Here is a 7,964-nt window from a genome sequence, read left to right as displayed (position 1 = left end):
TTGTACAGTGAGTGAACATGAATGAGTCCTAGAAGCAGCCTGAGTTAACTCTACTACAAACTTCTTGGTTATTAGCAACCCACAACGGTTACAATAAAAAGGCAAAGCACATTTGCATAATTCAAGAGATCTAGGAGAATTTTAAAATCTCATTGATTACTGATGAAATAATTATTAGAAAAAAAAGAAAAATCACACGTGGTTCACATTATATTTGTATTGCATTTCTATTACAGTTAATCAACCGTTCCCAATAAGCGGATTGCTAGCAAAGTAGCAGATAGAAAACCTACTGGGACATTTTTTTATGGTCATGTCCACAGCAAATGAGAAAATGCATTCTAAAAGCCTTGGTAATGACCATGTTTGTTTTTTCTCTTGCAAATTTGTTTAAGTTCCTTGTAGATTCTGGATATTACTTTTTTGTCAGATGGATAGATTGAAAAACTTTTCTCCCATTCTGTAGGCTGCCTGTTCACTCTGATGATAGTTTCTTTTGCTGTGCAGAAGCTCTTTAGTTTAACTAGATCTGATTTGTCAATTTTGGCTTTTGTTGCCTTGCTTTTGGTGTTTTAGTCATAAAGTCTTTGCCCATGCCTATGTCCTGAGTGGTATTGTCCAGGTTTTCTTCTAGGGTTTTTATGGTTTTAGGTCTTATGTATATGTCTTTAATCCATTTTGAGTTAATTTTTGTATAAGGTGTAAGGAAGGGGTCCAGTTTCAGTTTTCTGCATATGGCTAGCCAGTTTTCCCAACACCATTTATTAAATAGGGAATTCTTTCCCCATTGCCTGTTTTTGTCAGATCTGTCAAAGATCAGATGGTTGTAGATGTGTGGCATTATTTCTGAGGTCTCTGTTCTGTTCCCTTGGTCTATATATCTGTTTTGTTACCAGTACCATGCTGTTTTGGTTACTGTAGCCTTGTAGTATAGTATGAAGTCAGGTACCATGATGCCCCCAGATTTGTTCTTTTTGCTTAGGATTGTCTTGGCTATATGGGCTCTATTTTTGTTCCATATGAAATTTAGAGTAGTTTTATTCCAATTCTGTGAAGAAAGTCAATGGTGGCTTGATGGGAATAGCATTGAATCTATAAATTACTTTGAGCATTATGGCCATTTTCATGATATTGATTCTTCCAAGCCATGAGCATGAAATATTTTACCATTTGTTTGTGTCCTCTATTATTCCCTTGAGCAGTGGTTTGTAGTTCTCATTGAAGAGGTCCCTCACATCCCTTGTAAGTTGTATTCCTAGGTATTTTATTCTCTATCAATTGCAAATGGGAGTTCACTCATACTTAGACTCCCACACAATAATAGTGGGAGACTTTAACACCCCACTGTCCACATTAGACAGATAAATGAGACAGAAAATTAACAAGAATATTCAGGACTTCAACTCAGCTCTGGACCAAGTCAACCTAATAAACATCTACAGAACTCTCCACCCCAAATCAACAGAATGTACATTTTTCTCAGCACCACATAGCAGTTGTACTAAACTTGACCAAATAATTGGAAGTAAAACACTCCTAAGCAAATGCAGAAGAACAGAAATCATAACAAACAGTCTCTCAGAAAAAAACGCAATCGAATTAGAATTCAGGATTAAGAAATTCACTCAAAACCGCACAACTACATGGAAACTGAACAACCTGCTCCTGAATGACTATTGGGTAAATAACAAAATTATGACAGAGATAAATAAGTTCTTAGAAACCAGTGAGAACAAAGACACAATGCAGCAGAATCTCTGGGGCAAAGCTAAAACAGTGTTTAGAGGGAAATTTACAGCACTAAATGCCCACATGAGAAAGTGGGAAAGACCTAAAATGGACACCCTAACATCACAGTTAAAAGAACTAGAGAAGCAAGAGCAAACACATTCAACAGCTAGCAGCAGACAAGAAATAACTAAGATTTTAGAGCAGAACTGAAGGAGATAGAGACAGAAAAAGCCTTTCAAAACATCAATGAATCCAGGAGCCAGTTTTTTGAAAAGATTAACAAAATGGATAGACAGCAAGCCAGACTCATGAAGAAGAAAAGGGAGAAGAATCAAATAGACACAATAAAAAATGATAAAGGGGATCTTACCACTGATCACAGAGAAATACAAACTACCATCAGAGAATACTAAAAACACCTCTATGCAAGTAACCCAGAAAATCTAGAAGAAATGGATAACTTACGGGAAACATACACCCTCCCAAGACTAAACCAGGAAGGACTTGAATGCCTGAATAGATTAATAACAAGTTCTGAAATTGAGGCAGTAATGAATAGCCTACCAACCAAGAAAAGGCCAGGACCAGACGGATTCACAGCCGAATTCTACCAGAGGTATGAAAAGGAGCTGGTACCATTCCTTTGGAAACTATTCCAAACAATTCCAAAAGTGGGACTCCTCCCTAACTCATTTTATGCAGCCAGCATCATCCTGATACCAAAACCTGGCAGAGACACAACAAAAAAAAGAAAATTTCAGGCCAATATCACTGACGAACATCGATGCAAAAATCCTCAATAAAATACTGGCAAACTGAATCCAGCAGTACATTAAAAAGCTTATCCACCACGATCATATTGGATTCATCCCTGGGATGCAAGGCTGGTTCAACATACGCAAATCAATAAACGTAATCCATCACATAAACAGAACCAATGGCAAAAACCACATGATTATATCAATAGATGCAGAAAAGGCCTTCGATAAAATTCAATACTCCTTGGTGCTGAAAACACTCAATAAACTAGGTATTGATGGAGCGTATCTCAAAATAATTAGAGCTATTTATGACAAACCCACAGCCAATATCATACGGAGCGGGCAAAAGCTGGGAGCATTCCCTTTGAAAACCAGCACAAGACAAGGATGCCCTCTCTCACCACTCCTGTTCAGAATAGTGTTGGAAGTTCTGGCCAGGGAAGTCAGGCAAGAGAAAGAAATAAAGGGTATTCAAATAGGAAGAGAGGAAGTCAAATTATCTCTGTTTTCAGATGACATGATTATATATTTAGAAAACCCCATCATCTCAGCCCCAAAACTCCCTAAGCTGATAAGCAACTTCAACAAAGTCTCAGGATATAAAATCAATGTGCAAAAATCACAAGCATTCCTATACATCAATTTATTTTCAATAATTACTCTCACATTCAGTTTAAGTTTCCAGATCCTTCTGTGTGGTTAGCACCATTTATGGTCATGTTGATTGTTTTAATCAGTACATTTCACAAAGCGGTGTTCATCGCTGAAATTTGATGTATAACCACACCTCATATATGAACTACTATACCTCATATTTCTCTTAATAACTCATCTTACCTCCTGCTATCCAGAAGGTCAAGAACTGCTTGGTATTTAGAGGTATCTTAACTCTTTCGGGTCACTAGAAATAAGCAATTTATTAAATGGATTCTGAGTACTTGCTGCGAGTTAATGCGGTTTCAAAGAAGGGATTTGTTGTTATCTCACTCAAAGGATCAGGTCAAATAGCCTTTCTCCCTTCCATTTTCTACAATTGCTAAAGATATAATTTGGGCTCCATTTTAAACTAAATCCTTGGATAGGGAGGCATCTGAGTCTGTCCAAATCAACTTGCAATGCATTTATGAGGCACAGGGTTATGGCAGCCTACTACTCAGGGTTAAGCTCTCAAGCTGGGAGAAAGCTTTCTCTATCAGAGACCTGAGACTTTAAACACTTTCTCCACTCAGAGACACCTCATTCTCAATATTATAGCATTTAGAAGAGGATGCAGAAGTTATTTTCACACTTAAGAACTCTCAGTCAGCCAAAGAGGCTAGTCGAAGGTCATTCTTTCCTTTGAATTTTACATAGCTTAAATGGTAAGAAGTGTATCTCCTTCTTATGTTTTCTTATGTTAATAGATTTCAGGGTTTTTCTTAGTGACAGATAAGTAGCAATATCTGCACTAAGGAAAGATCGAATTTCTATGCAGTTATATTTCTATGCAATTATAAATGCCGTAGTAACCACAATATGAATTTTTCTTTATCTATAAATGTCTAAATCATTTATATTGGTTACATTTACTTTCTTTTTATAGGTCTTTTTGTGCTATTAACACCTTTATGGGTTTGTCCATTAATTATATTGTTTGGCTTCAATTATTTTGTATGATATTGTAGGTACTACTACAAGATAATATTTTAATTTCTTGTCTGAGTAGCTTGTAATAGAGCAGGAGAGTTACTCCAATTCAGCATCACAGGAGTGAGCAATTCATGGACTGGGATCCAAAAGGGAAACAAAGCAGAGGTGGGTTAACTATTATCAGGACAAGCAAAAAAGAATTGCTAGCAGTTTTATGAGTGGGTTCTTATGCCAAAATCCTGTAGGGATCTCTGAGCCGGATTGGAAAAAAATCGTGATGTCTTGCATCTCAGTTGTCAGCCCTACAGTAATAAATTTTACCAGGTGAGATTTCTCTTCCTTCTGCACAAGCCTTCCACACAGTCGAGACCAAAATTCAGAGGAAAATAACAGTAGGATTACAGGGCAACATGAAGTGGGAAGAAAAATGGGACATATTACAGGAATAGCTTTAGAAACAGTTCAACGATGCCCAACTTCATGTTACCAACATCAGGGGCTGCCTGCTGGAATCAGCTGCTTCCCTCTGCACATATATTCGCCTCCACCTGAGCCAGGTGTTCTTAATTACCAGTTCATCTGGGCAGGCCATGCTGGGATTGCTTCATGTATTCACAGATACTATGTTAAAACCTCAGAGTTGTGGCCAAAAAGAAAAAGTCAAGCAAACACATAAAATCTGGTTTCACTTATAAAGGTGCTTTCTTGTGTAGGAACAGGATATCTGCCCTCCTTATTCAATAATTTCCTCTTAGTTCCTGCAGGTGTCCTACGTTCTAAACTGCATGAGAGACCCAGGAGGGTGAGAAATGGGACTGTAGTGAGATGACGGAGATAGTTTGGAGTTTCAGTTCCCACATGATTGACTAACTATAGTGATAATTGATATGATTTGGGTCTGTGTGCCCACCTAAATCTCATGTCAAATTGTAATCCCCAATGTTGGAGGAGGGGCCTGGTGGGAGGTGATTGAATCATGGGGGTGGACTTCTCCCCTGCTGTTCTCATGATAGTGAGTAAGTTCTCTTGAGATCTGGTTGTTTTAAAATGTGTAGCACCTCCCCCTTCACTCTCTCATTCTCCTTCTCTGGTCATGTAATACATGTCTGCTTCCCCTTCACCTTCTGCCGTGATTGTAAGCTTCCTGAGGCCTCCCCAGGAATGCTTTCTGTACAGTCTGTGGAACTGTGAGTCAGTGAAACCTCTTTTCTTCATAAATTACTCAATCTCAGGTAATTCTTTATAGCAATGCAAGAATAGACTAATACAATAATTATGATGATGAACCCTCCATAGTGTAACCCTGTGCTGTGTGCTTTGCTTAATTTATTTTAAGTAATCCTCACAACACTAGGTAGGCTCAATTATATCCCCATTTACATGGATGAGGAACTATAAAGCACAGAGACTTTGAATGCTCAAAAAGCATTTTGTATATATGGATGAATACATTCAACCATGATGAATATATATTGGGTACCTTGATGTAGTCCCAGTCCTCATGGAAATTGTGTCTTATTACATAGCAAAGAAGGGCAGGAGGGAGGAAATGAGTGAATATGGAGTTCTGGACGTAGGTGCAGGACTCAAAGGAGAGCAGGCACCATTGCCCTAGGCAGATTGAATCGTGGAATCAGTTGCCGTATGAAGAAACTTGACTTAAAGTTGGGGAAGTCAGAAGGGAAAAAAGACATTTTTAAAAGCACAAGATAAGTGAGCTCTGATTCTCTTGTAAGGATGTTTGATCTCTGACCTGTTTTATAATATCTTCTGCCTGTGGGTGGCCCCAAGGTTAATTGTGGCCAGAAGGGGCCCTGAAGATTTTGGGTAAATCCATCCTGGAAGAGAGACCAGGACCAAAGCTGATGAGAGAAATTCATATTTCTGACAGAGGTTTTTTTTTTTTGTTTTGGAGCATTCTACCTTGTTCTATATATTCTGAAATTCATGTCCTTCTGGTTCTTGTCTGTCTCTTGCTTCTGGACTTTTTTTTTTTTTTTTTTTTTTTTTTTTGTCTTTTCACTCTTTTCATGTGCCAAGATCTGGCTTGTAAATTAGAATTTGCCTAGTTATTTTGTTAACTGGTGATTACTCCTGCCTCTGCCCAGATTCTTATTAAAAACAAAACAAAACAAAAATCTGTTTTGATGCTCTGCCTTGATGAATAGCCTCTGGGCCTCACTAATATTCACCTCCTCTTTCAAACAGTTGGACTGAACAGTATCTGCCATTTTCTCCAGTTTTAGTTATATTCTATTATAGAATGATTTCTAGGATAACTTCTGTCATTTATATTCCATGTCTGCCTAATCCATTCACATTGTTTAAGTAATTCACTGCTTTTTAACACAAGGCAGGTTGGAAATGAAAAGAGACTTGTTCCTCAGGTACCTGAGAAAAATAAAAGATAGAAAGGGCTTCAGTTACTCAGCCCTGGCTGTTCTTCCTTCTTTGACACTAAGGTCAAGATTTTCATAGTCATGGCATTATTCCTTTCATGGTGGTGTGGTCCTGGCATCACTGACCCCTGGGCTGCTCAGATCTTTACCTCTTCTACCTGAGGGAGAGACAGACTTATAGGTCTGAATCACAGGACACGATTCTAACAAAATGGATTCAGGATCTAGGCAGGCCATGCTGGGATTGCTTCATGCATATCCAAAACCACAGATACAAAGCCCACATCATTTTGATTTTACTCTTTCTATCCTCTCTCTCTCTCACTCTCCATTCACCAAAGAAAGCCTACTCACACTGCTAGGACCCGTCCAGCTGCCTCTGGGGTGGATATCCTCTTGTATTTCTCATTGCCTTAAATTCCTCCCAAGTTTCCAGTAGAGAAAGGAGATTTCACAACTGGCTCTATATGCTTCTTTGTCTTACTTAGGAACATACTTAATAAATATCACTTATTCCACTGGCAATGTATAAGTAGTTAGTTATCTTTTGTTTCATGACCTTTGTTAGCCAAATCATACTCAACCATAGAAGTGTGATTATATCAGTGAGAATTTTTGCTTCTGTTTTAAAGATTCCAAATACTTACTGTTTAAGTGTAGGTTAACCCTTTTTATTTTTCAGTTTTGTCATCTTTAAAATGGCGGTCATAATAAAATCTACTTCAAATGGTTTCAAGAAAGACTAAATAAGTTTACATATGTAAAGCACTTAGAAAAGTCTGGCACACAGTAACTTGTAGGTATTATTATTATTGTTGTTATTTTCTTATGCCAACACTCCAAGTTATTTATAAACAAATGGAATTCTTGGCGGGTAGGGCCAGATTCTGACAAGAAGCAGCTAGTGTGTGCCTTCACAGAGAGAAAAAAGAGTAGTAGGTAAATACTAACTCTCCAACTGGAACATCAAGATAGACACATTGCACTGGGATTCATCAAAAAACTGGGATTCATCAAAAAACCAACTCCATCCATGGAGAACAGAGAGGAGCAGCGAGACAGGACAACTGCCCTCCTGGGAGGAGCAGGAGACAGGGGAGACCCTGCCCCCCGCTGTGGGTAAATGTAAGTGAGTGGTGGCCCCTGGGGACTCACACTTCTGCCATGGACTTTTGTAACCCCAGGCCCAGGAGATCCCCATGAGTTCCCTCACTGAGGCCTCCAGACCGACCTGGAAAGCTCCATGAATCTGGGCAGAGCCACGGCCCAGGCACACATGGAGTCCCAGGAGCCTTGGATCCTTGGGCATCCCGACATTAGCAGCTGCAGCTCTGGCAATGGGGAAGGTCAGGCTTCCTCGTACACCCCCAGGAAGGGGGCCAAGTCCACAGGGCTGAGCAGTGACAGACTGCAGGCCTCACCTCTACCGCACCTCGCAGGATAA

At 39.1% G+C, this 7,964-nt stretch overlaps 1 non-coding gene across 1 annotated transcript; it reads right to left on the bottom strand.

The window, feature by feature from the left end:
* Positions 1–242: 242 nt before the first annotated feature.
* On the bottom strand, positions 243–363 carry LOC111541664. Its single transcript, XR_002731343.1, has one exon. It is a non-coding gene; the product is annotated as a small nucleolar RNA SNORA32 (small nucleolar RNA).
* Between the last annotated feature and the right edge of the window lie 7,601 nt (positions 364–7,964).

Source organism: Piliocolobus tephrosceles, chromosome 1 (genome assembly GCF_002776525.5).
Source record: "Piliocolobus tephrosceles isolate RC106 chromosome 1, ASM277652v3, whole genome shotgun sequence".
NCBI lineage: Eukaryota > Metazoa > Chordata > Mammalia > Primates > Cercopithecidae > Piliocolobus > Piliocolobus tephrosceles.
The sequence above is the reverse complement of the archived record's forward strand: the minus strand, read 5'-3'. Positions and strand labels throughout refer to the sequence as shown.